This window comes from Camelus bactrianus, chromosome 7, assembly GCF_048773025.1.
Source record: "Camelus bactrianus isolate YW-2024 breed Bactrian camel chromosome 7, ASM4877302v1, whole genome shotgun sequence".
NCBI lineage: Eukaryota > Metazoa > Chordata > Mammalia > Artiodactyla > Camelidae > Camelus > Camelus bactrianus.
In genome coordinates, this window is record NC_133545.1 from 2,597,934 (window position 1) to 2,608,535 (window position 10,602).

General features: G+C 58.8%; 1 long non-coding RNA gene across 1 annotated transcript; it reads right to left on the reverse strand.

Annotated features, from left to right (window-relative positions):
• Positions 1-1,656: 1,656 nt before the first annotated feature.
• On the reverse strand, positions 1,657-6,772 carry LOC141578242 (uncharacterized). Its single transcript, XR_012508382.1, has 2 exons — positions 6,671-6,772; positions 1,657-4,344 (listed from the first exon to the last, which is right to left on the reverse strand). It is a non-coding gene; the product is annotated as an uncharacterized LOC141578242 (long non-coding RNA).
• Positions 6,773-10,602: the final 3,830 nt, after the last annotated feature.

The following is a 10,602-nucleotide window of genomic DNA, read 5'->3' on the forward strand; positions in this document are numbered from 1 at the left end:
CCTCCTGTCCTCAGGCAAAGATCACATGGCTCCACTTTCCCGTCCTGGACCAAGAGGGACATGCCGTTCTCCTCAGGGACATGCGGAAGCTACCGGAGGGCAGACGATGAGACCCTGGGGGTCACACTGCATCGGCAGGTCTCAGTGACAGCAGCACAGCCGTCTACACGGCGACGACAGTGCTGCATGACAGCGGAGTGTTCACCTGGATGGAGGTGCAGGTCTCCCAGGAACCTGTCCCTCTGATACCCAGTAACACAGAGCCTCCTGCCCCCTCTCCACAGGGTCGGCCTTGGCCGCTGAGTGGGAAAGAGGAGCACCCTGACCTCTGACCCCCGCCCACTGCGCAGCTGATGGCTGCCTGGCTGGGGGGGAATCTGCGGACCAGGTGGGGTTTTCACAAGTTCTCAATGTCAGTCCCCCTTGACATTTTGTGGGATCTTTACCGAAGACTCCCAGATCCACCTTAAGAACCACAACAAAACAGGAACCTCATCCTCAGGTCAGGGGAGCACAGGTGTGCCCAGGGTCATGGCCTGACCTTCCAGGATTTGGGACCTAAACTCCAGAGTCAGCTGCACCTCAGATTAACCATGACCCCGACCGGGCCGCCCACCACAGCCACCAGAGGGACACGCTGCCAGCGGGCCCAGAGACGCCGGCGGCTTGTACTGACAGACGTGCAGCCGCTAACATGTTCAAGTGCCGTCTGCGCGCTCCCCTCCGCTGACTCTCCTGAGCGGCACTCTTGTTTTTCCCGGATAGGGCTTCAGTGCAGTGCCGACACTGCGGAGGTGAAACGTGAACGGGGCACGGGGCATCTCCCCTGAACTATTTCAACACTCTCAGCTGCCCTGATTATTTTCAGTTGGGATTTATCATGAAACTTTGTTTTGCATATTCATGTAAAATAGTTGTTTTTTCTTTCAATTTATTCCTATTTGCAGATTTTTTTTTCTAATACAGAGATTAGGTATGACTGTTGTCATCATTATCACCTGGTGTCATCAGACACAGAAGGGAGATGACCCCAGGCTTGGGCTGTGGGCAGTCATGCTCCTCTCCCTTAGGAAAATGTCTTTTCACATGGAAGGTTATTCAGAGAAGGGCTGGCAGACAGTACACCATGCTGCCGCCTTTGCACACACATCTATTTCACCCAGAGAAAGGTTTGAACTTTTAAAAACCTGCCTGTGTATAACAAGGAACAAAGTTACCTTCTGAGTTTGGACACAATCGTATCAGAGCCTAAGAACTGGTTACCAGGGCGCAATTCACAGCTAGACTGCAATGCCTCATAGGGCCCCCAAACTCCTGCTTTCACAGCTCAGGAAAACCAGCAACACTGCTGCTTTGGGACAAGTGAATCACAGGCAACAAAAGCAGCCCCTGCGGGAAAACATCTTTAAAAAATGCAGAGAAGAGAGGGCTTACCCGCTAACCCACAGGCTGTCACTCACCGTGTTTCAGCACCTACTGCCGAACTCACAGTTGCTCATCAGCTGCTCAGTTATCAGCCCTCATTAGACCACCTCCCCACTTGCCCCCATCTTCCCCCTCCTCCCCCACCCCCTGCACTGCCTCCGACCCCTGGCCCCAGGAGAAGCCCCTGTATGGACACTGCTTATTCCAGAAAGAACCAGACACACCGCAGGATGACAGACTCTCAGCTTCAATGAACAGCTGGAAACCAGTGAGGCCGGGCGAGGGTACAGCCGCCGCCAAGGGCCGTGGGGGCCCGACTGAGCGCCCAGGACTCGGGCCATGCACGTTTTACTCACAGAGACACCCCAAAGAAGGACAGTCTGCCTGAAGCTGACATTACCTGATGTCTCCAAAACGGCAAAGCGGCGGACGTAACCGGGCGTCCGCGGCCCTGGGCTGCGGCGTCCTGGCGGAGGTGCGGAGCTTGCTACCCAGCAGGTTCCCTCTGCCTGGTGCACAGCCAGCCGAGCGCCCAGACGCGGGGGTCTGTTACAAGGCGGCCAAGCAGGAAGACGGGGGAAGAATCTCAGATCTGCCTCCGGGAGGGCAAGGGGCTGGGGTTTGTGTCGGACAGACAACAAGGAGGAGGGCAGGCTGGGGCGGGCCGGCGTGCGAAGCGCGAGGAAAAGTTATGGGAAACAGGTGCCGAACCGCTGTTCTGCGCAGGCGTAACTGGGCTGCAAGCCTCCCCACGGTCACAAGGGCCCTGCTGATGCTCGCGCAGGCCCAGTTGGAAGATCGGTGGTCCCATCCAGTCTCAACCAGCTCAGCTGGAACCAGATGCAGCTGACTTCAAGTTCCTAGAAAACTCCAGAAAACATCTTGTTTAGGCCACGTGCTGCGTGGAGGATGTGCTGAGTCTTAAAACGAGCTTGAGAAGTGAAGGCAGGTGACGTGGATTTGACTAAGTACCCACAGCCTCACAGTTCTCAGCTGTCTGAGCTTCCAGGGGTTCCGCTGGAGGGTGTGTGGTCATCAGGTGTTCTGGGCATCACTCTCCACACAAGGCCGGGGCCTGCCGCTGGTACCCCAGGGGTTCTCTGGGGCCTTGGGGGCTCACCAGCGGGTAGGGAAATGTGCTGCAGTAGGGGACATGGCCTGCGGTAGAGGGCAAATGTGCCCTGATGTGATCCAGGGTTTTCCTTAGTCCCCAGCTGCTTCCTCACCCCAAGCTGGCCTATGATAGGGACTCAACAAGGGCTGACCAGCGCGTGCCGGGTCCCTGAGCAGCTCACCCAGGACCTGGGTGGGGGCTCCTTGCAGTGGGGCTCCTTGTCTTTGGTATGCTTCCGGTTGCAGCTTCAGCTCCAGAGCACGAGGAGGGGGCACGAGGCGGACAGAGCCGTAAAGCTGGGCGGGTGCAGCCCTCGGGTGGCAGCGAAGTGCCCTGCGCTTCCTGCAAGGCCCCCGCGCCCTTGGCTCCCTTCGCTAGCGCGCCGGCCGCAGCTCTGATCCAGGCCCGCGTCCTCACCCAGCTCGGTCGCTCCGCCGTCCCGGGGCTGAGCCCCGCAGCTCCTGGCTCCCAGCCGCCCCGCGCCAGGCCTCCTCTCCTCCCGGATGCGGGCTCCTCGTGTCCTGCGCGCCCCCTGCTGGCCGCCCGAGCGCGCAGCCCTGGAGGCACTGAGGTCCCCGCGCCACCTGCGGCCGCGCGCTGCTTCTGGTCCTGCGTCTGGAAGCGCCTGGGCGCAGCCTCACCGTGAGCGCGGCCCGCGGCTCCCTGGGGCTCCGACGGGGCTGGCGGAGCCCCGCCCGCCCCCCGGGGTTCCGCGCTTCGCCGCCGCCAGGGCCCGCCCACCCCGCCAGGAGCGCGTGCTGCGCCGCCCTGGGCGCATCGGGAGCGAACGGCGCAGGCGCAGGAGGGCCTCACCCTGGCCCCTCACGGCCACCCGCTGCCCTGGGGCGCTTTGGCCCCCAAGTCACGTTCCCACGGACTGAAGCAGGTTCACTTCCAGTGCCTGGAAACCTGTTTTCCCAAAGATTTTTCAGGTTGTAGTTTAAGAAAGTTGAAATGCAAATTGTCAGGCATCCTTCCAGCTCTTTGGTTTAAAAAGAATCCTGTGCGTTCTTAAATATTAGCCTCAGTTTACTGACTACTGCAGGCCGTGCAGGACTCCAGGAGCTCCCGCCCACGGCCCCGTCGTCATCCCCTCTTGGTTAGTCCCTGCCTCCCAAAGGCGTGCAACGTTCCTGCTTCTGGTTCCTGCTTCTGGGCGCGGCTCTCTGGGCTGGAGGAGTTCGCGCTTAGCCGGAGGCCACGTGTCTGAGGACCAGCGGGGGCCGTTCAGTGGCTTCCTTGTGAGTCTGGGCTCAGACGGCTAGTGTCTGAGGCTGTGGTACATAACACTGCTGTGCAGCCAGTAACCTCAGCACTTAGCAGCTTAAAACCTCCAACAGCTATCTGGTTTCCGAGGTTCAGGTAACCGGCTGCCACTTAGCTGGCTGGTTCTGGCTGGGGAACCTTGTGAATTTGCAGTCAAGCCCTGCCAGGCTGCAGTCACCAGAGAGCTGGGGAATCTGCTTCCAGGTTCACTCATGTGGCCCCTGGCCCCTGAACCAGGAGTCCTGCCCTGAGCACCCTGTCCCTCCCCTCCTCCAGGCCTCTGTGGAAATGGTAGCCCACAACGGGGCTTTCCTGGACCCGTCTGTTAAAATGGACACCCCCCTTCGGCGTGCCCACCCACTTCTCCCACTCTGCTCTCCCTCTGGGCCTCTCGTCTTCTAATAAAACAAATGTACCTTGTTTTTTGTCCATCTGCTCCCGCACTGGGCTTCCTGGGGACAGGCGTTGGGCTCAGCTCACTCCATCTCCGTCCGAGGGTGGCCTCTCATTTCCCACCTTTGGGGGCTGTCTCCATCCGCCTGCAACAGGCCTTTTCTGATGGTGGCCATACAGAAAACCCACATCCAAATCTCTAGCTGTGACGGTGTAGAGGCGACGCCCCTGCCCTCGCTTCTGCACATGTCCTGACTCCCCACAGAGCACGGGACAGCCCCAGCAACGAGGTATTACCCAGCCCCAAATATCAGTTGTGCCCGTGTTAGGGAACTGTGCCCTCAAGAGAGTTTAAGGATTAGGTCATGGGATCATGGGGCTGAGGATTCTGAAGTCAGCAGGGCTGGAAATCCAGGGAAAAGCTGATGCTGCTGCCCGCGACTGATGGCCATTTGCTGACAGAACCACCCTTCCTCAGGGGACTTCAGCCCTTTGCTCTTAAGACCTTCGACTGATTGGGCGAGGCCCACGCACATTTGGAGGGCAATCCGTTTTACTCAAAGTCCACTGGTTTAAGTTTAACCTCATCTAAAATACACCTTCACAGAACATCTAGGACAGTGTTTGACTAACTGTCCAGGGACTATGGCCCAGCCAAGTCGACACAGGATGTTAACTTCATAGACCTGTTCACTTTGAATTGTCCTTCCTTCCACAGCTGGAATGCAAAGTGGGCATGCTCAGCAGCTGCTCTCAGGCCCTGAGCATATGCACAAAAATAAATCAGATCAGCCGGTGGCCACTTTGGAGAGCCAGGGTCATGGCCTGAACGGGACCAGGGACAGAACAGGGCAGAATTTCCCCAGAGGGGAAATCTGGGATCTTCCGGGACCTGAGGGACATGGTCGCCAGGTGCCATGGTGGGCTGTGGGTGGGCAGGTGGTCCCGGTGAGGGAAGCACAGCTTCCTGAGCCGCTGCACTCCACCCGCCAACCCCAGCTCCCTTGCTCTGAGTCTGCTTTGGCCCCGTTCCCAGCTCTTGAGCAGGGGTTCCTCACTCCACAACTTTGGACCCCATGATCCAATGTAGAAGTTTACAGTTTACAACACATTTTGTCTAAAACCTACCGACACACAAACGTATTTATCTGTAAAACAAAGACATACTTACAAAGAAAACAAACTCTGGTTACCAAAGGGGAAAGGGGAACAGGGAGGGATAAATTAGGCTTCTGGGATTAGCAGATACAAACTACTATATATAAAATAGATAAACAACAAGGACCTACTGTATGGCACTGGAAATTATTCAATAGTGTGCAATAACTTATAATGGAAAAGAAAAAATACAGATGTATAACTGAATCACTGTGCTGTACACCAGAAACTAACACAACATTGTAAATCAACTATACTTAAAAAAACACACCCATTCACAACCCCAAATGGGGGACATTATTTTTGTTTTCTCTCTGTGACCAGATTGCTCCCGTGGGGTGTGGTTAATAAGCCCGGGGTCAAGTGCTGCAGATGCCTGGGGCTGACCACGGGGGTCCAGCGTGTAGCCAGGCAGACGGTCAGGAGGGGCGGAGCCCCGCAGAGTTGGGGGGTGGGTGCAGCAGCTGCACCCTTCCCAGGAGCACAGAGCCCAGCTCTTGTCTGCTCGCCACCCTGGTCCCTGGAGCTGCTCCCCCTGGAGGGGGACAGGGTGGGAGGGGAAGGGCAGACTCACAGAACCACAGGCTCCTGCAGTCCTGGGGGGGCTCCTCTGTCTTTGTGACTGTCCCTCCAGCCCCTGTGATTTCTTTCCCTCCCACACACCCCAGTTTTTCCCTGGTGGGAAACCCTGCTCTTATGTGCTGAATTGGGTCACAGCACCGCCCACCCCAGTCCTAACTCACCCCCTCACTTCCAACTGGGGCCTGGTTTGGAGATCTTTACCTCCTCATCACAGATGATCAAATGACAATGAGGTCGTTAGGGTGGGTCCCAATACAGCGTTTGGGGTGTCCACATAAAAAGGGGACATGTGGACACAGACAGGCATGCAAGGACGGGGTTCAGCTGCCCCAAACCAAGGGACCACCAGGCGTTGGGAGGAGGCCTTCAGAGGGAGTCCCACCCTGCTGACACCTCGATCCCGGACTTCTGGCGTTTAGAACTGCGAGGGCAGACATTTCTGTGCTTAAGGGGCCCAGTCTGCTGCGCTTTGTTACGGCAGCCCCCACGCCCAGGAGACCTGCGGGGCTCAGTTTACAAATGATGCGATGGAAGTTCAGAAAGACAAGCAAGGGCCTGGGTCCCACAGCCAGGGCGCGGGGGGCCAGTGCTCCCCTGCCGCGCTGCCCGCACCCCTCCACCCGCTGCCTCCCCACCTGCAGGCCTCGTCCGCCCCCCTCCCTCCGCATTCCAGCCCGCTGGCCCCCTCCGAGCTCCCCACAACCCCACCCTGGGGGAGAGGGAGAATCTTACTTCTCCAAGCAGAGGAGCTCCGCCCTGGAACTCTTCTGTAACTGATTCTTTAGAAAAACAGAACTTTGAAGCAGTTGACAAGTTCCCTGAGCCCAGTGATGAGTCACTGAAGGCGCACTTGCCGGGCTTGGGCCGAAGCACCGGAGGTGTGTGTGCTCCTGTTTCTGAAGCCTGGTGAATTACACATGAGGCTGTTACCCCAGAGCCGGAGGCCCCATCCACCGCTCACTGCCTTGGCCTTGGCACGGGCTCCCAAACAGCCTGCGGCCAGTGAGTGAACTCGGTAAAACTCCAGAGGCACTCCAGCCCCTCAAAGTTCTCCCCCTCCTGCCTCCACCCCCACCCCACCCCCACCCTGCGGCAGGGGTCCGCCTGTGGGATGGGAAAGCAAGCGGTGGTCCTGCCTCCTGGAGCAATACTTCCCCCCACAACTTGGGCAGGCTCCTCGGATGCCCACCCCCCATCCTGCTGCTCACAGCTGGGCCCCGTGGAGGGAGAGGAGACTAGGATCCAGAAGAAACACAGGCTTTCCCTGCCCCAGGGGCTCGTCCTCCATCAGCGGGTGGAAGTGGAATTCTAGTTCTATTCGGGGAAGATCCCCCAGGGCCAGGATGGAGAGTGTGGTTTTGTTAACCACCCAGAAAGCCTCCCTGTGCTAGCTAGCTCCCCCGGCCATTCTAGAAGCCCCGTCCCATTGAGTTCCCACCTGAAGCCCCGTGAATGGTCTCTGCCAGACTCTCACCAGCTCTAAATGAAAGTGTTGTGAGACAGAATTTTGCACCTCACTCCCCAACTCTGTTCTTAGGGACGTCGGGTGGGTCGTGTGAAGCTGGCCGCAGCGGAGGGCATCGCTGTAAGAGCTTGCTTTCAGAGACACAGTCTACACCCCCCCAAGACGTCCTCCGAGTCCAGCTCAGAGGGGCCTCGTCCTTCAAAGCATGAGCACCTCATTCAGTGAATGGCTGTTCTGACTCTGAGAAAAGATTTAAGATTTCCGTAGAAGTGGTTGCTTAGAAACCAGAAATCTGCTGATGCAATCTGAGCCGGACAGTCCGACAGTCTGGCTACGACGTGTCACGCTGTGGAACAAGGTGCTCAAAAGCAGGAGGTGGAGGCATCATGGAGCCCAGGTCCTCCCCAGGTGATGAATCTGCCGTGTTTGTACATATGAATGCACCAAATGTATGTCTTTTACAATACCCTCTCACTCACAAAGAATCCTGGCAGTGAAATCCGCTGGAACCAACGGGGCCCATCAGAATTTGGGTCAAAATGGGGTCTTGTGAGTGGAAATAACCCACCACTGTCTTAATTTAGGACGCCTGCCTTCTGAGAAGTGCACCTGGGGGTCCAGCGCGGGGTGGGCCTGCGGGCACCAGGCCTCAGGGACACGGGACCTGGGCCTGCATGTGGCTGCAGGGCGTGGACAAGCCCAAGGTGAGCCGGGGGCGCCGGGGCGGGCGGGCAGCCACACTCCAGGAGCCCAGGCGCTTCCTCCTTCTGCCCGCCCTCAGCCTGGAGCACCCATCTTGTGACCTTCAGGGACCAGAGGGGAGGGGGGAGAAGGCAGACGGGGCCCCGCAAGAATGTTTGTGCGAGCTGCCAAGTGGCCAGAGCTGTCTTGTGGACCCTTCAAACTGCAAAGGGGACTGAGAGCCGCCCTTCTGGGTGATGCGGGCCCAGCCCAGCAACAGCAGGGTTCCACTCCCCAGGAGGAGGGGCCAGGAGGTGGGTGGGCGCCGGGACGTCTGGCGGGAGTCGCTCCCCCATTGCTCTCCTTGCCCCTTGTTGACCTTTCCTGACCGAGCAGGGACTTGGTGCCTGGGGCTGGGAACCGGTTGGGGAGGCAGCCAGGGAGGAGGCTCTCTACTCTTGAGGGTCACATGTCCCTAACTTCTTCCCTGTCTGACAGGAGGGGTGTCATGCAGGGGCAGCCGTGCAGGTCCCGGTGGAACCTGGAGGAAGGGGGACGGTCGGGGTGGTGAACAGTCACCGAATGCTATGTAGTGGACCCCCCCAGACTTGGTGGCTCGAACACAATTACTCCTTTATTATCTCTCATGCTTTCTAGGGAATGGGGTTTGAGTGTGGCCTCAGGACCGCCTCTGGCCACAGGCCTTGGCAGGACTGACACGGCTGGAGGATTCACTTCCAAGGTGGCCCCCCACGTGGCTGTGGGTGGGAGGCCTCAGATCCCCCCATGTCAGCCTCTCCTTTGGCTGCTCGAGAGTCCTCACAAAGGGCTGCTGGTGCCCCCACCCCCCGGAATGAGCGTCTTGTCCAGGAGACAAGGTACAGGCTGCAGGACCTCCAAAGGCCTTGCCCGGGAAGGTGCAGGGTCACCTCTGCCGGACTCCGTGTCACAGAGGTCAGGCCTCCTTCCACACAGGAGGGGCTGCCCGGGGCAGGGTCACCAGCAGAGACAGAGGGCTTCAAATCTAGCAACTGGGTGTTTAATGAATCAAAATAAATACTCCACACCATGCTCTCAGCCTTCCAGTTAGAAGTCAGGGAAGGCCTTGTAGAGAAGGCCCCGGGGGCAGGAGATCCAAGGAGACGCCCCCTCTCAGGGTCGAGCCCTTGAACATGGTCTATGTAGTCAGACCAGATCCTCAACCTCAGGGACATGCAACAATGCCTGGAGACATCGGCAGGGGTGGGGGTTGGATGCTGCTGGCGTCTGGTAAACAGAGCACAGCAACTCCCCTGGCACCTCAGGCACACAGGGCAGCCCACAGCAAGGCGGCCCTGGCCCGAAGTGCCAGGGCAGCTGAGGCACGGTTGTGTCAGCGAAGGCATCGCCGAGTGCAGGGGCGGCAGGTGAGTCCGGGGCACGGGCACCGGGCAGGACGGTGTGTCCAGGGCAGTAACAGGAAACGAGTTTGCAGTGACGAAGTGGGGGCACTGGAGGTGTGGCGAGCACAGGCAAGGGCTGTGGACACCGGCTTACAGGAGACAGAAGGCTCTGAGGCATGGTTGGTCCTGGCAACATTTCTCATCCCGTAAAGAGAGAACCGGGAGTCCTAACGTGAAGGAGGAAGTGAAGGGAGGGAGGAGGGATGGGGGCGGAAAGAGCAGCCGGAGGCTCGTCAGAGCCTGAGCGGGACAGAGGATTATGGCCTGACGTGCTGGCTGCTCCGGGCCTTTTCCACAATCAGAGAGTCTCATCCAGGAATCTGAATATTTGTGGGGCAAAGTCTACGCCAGGGGGATGCCTGCTCAGGCTCTGTGGGGCCAGGTCACTCAGCACACTGCTGTCAAACGTGTGTGTGTGTGTGTGTGTGTGTGTGTGCGCGCGTGCACACTCATGTGCCCCCACCATCCTGGGCTCAGGGGCTCTCTTACCAGGTGCCAGATGGATTCTGAGGGGCACCTGAGTTTGAGGGCCACCGATCTTTTTCCCAGTGTCACTCCCTTACTTGTAGTCACTTCAGATCCAAGTCTGGGAAACCACACAGACACAGCTTCAGCCGCGTCACAGGGTGACTGGTGAGCCGGCCCAGTGAGATTTCCTGGGAGGAGGCCCGCACTGAGCAGGATTGGATGCACCCGTAGAGCTGTCATTTGCTCATTACCCAGAGCTTGAACCCCCCCACCCGTTTCCGCCAAGCGAGGCTCCGTGTGGGCCTGGGGCTGTGCTGGGGGCCCCGTGCCAGGGAGGGGAGAGCCCCCGGGGAAGGCGCCAGACCTGGGAGGGAGGCCTGGGCTTCAGAGCTTCTCGTGGAGGAAGACGATCCAAGGGGCAAGTGCGTCGGGCCGCCTGCCCGTGTGACCTGGCGCCTGCTGATCCCGTGTGTGTGCGGGGGGCCCAGGATTTGGACGGTGAATGGCTGTCTGGAGGCTGTGGCCTGCAGAAGGGAGCCCAGGGCTCTCAGAACCAGCATCCAGAGACCTGCCCATCCAGACCCCCGAAGAAGCCCCACCCACAAGCA